Source organism: Cynara cardunculus, unplaced genomic scaffold, assembly GCF_001531365.2.
Source record: "Cynara cardunculus var. scolymus isolate 2C unplaced genomic scaffold, CcrdV1 Un_Scaffold_1004, whole genome shotgun sequence".
NCBI classification, from domain to species: Eukaryota; Viridiplantae; Streptophyta; class Magnoliopsida; order Asterales; family Asteraceae; genus Cynara; species Cynara cardunculus.
Genome location: NW_020200662.1, coordinates 2,328 through 2,906, shown reverse-complemented (window position 1 = coordinate 2,906; position 579 = coordinate 2,328).

Sequence of the window (579 nt, the reverse complement as noted above, 5' to 3'; positions counted from 1 at the left end):
GCATACCTGTAAGCTCTGGGTCATAAGGGGGCTCTGTGTCCACGGCTGAATAATGCCACCGCAAAATCTCCTCAACAGTGGTTACGGGCTCTGTGCGCACCTTCTGCGTAGGAATCTTGCTCATAGATTCAAGGATCTCAAATACCCTCCCCACCATGGCAGATTCTAACGTTCTGGATTCTTCTTCTAGTATAGGCCTCTAGGTAGACCCCTCTGGTAGGGTAGGCTTGACAGTTCCTACCAGAGTGTCAAACGTACCCATGGACGTTTCTTCTGGTATCTTCGTGAGTTCGGAAGAAGAGCCTTCTGCAACTCTGGGGATTGGGACTCTGCCCTTTCTCATCTGTGCCTCTGCCAAAGAAGTCTTTAGTGCTCGTACAAGATCCGGGTCATCATACTCTTCTTCATTGATCTCCTCTGGCGATTCAGAGCTTGACCCCTTCTGTGGTGACTCCTCTACTGCTTTACCCTTGCCTTTCCCCTTAGGCTCTGGAGATTTGTCTTTTGAGAATAGGGCAGCAGCAGAGTCCACTATTTTTAGTGGTTTGGTAGAGGTTGTCTTCTTTGTTTTCTCTGTCT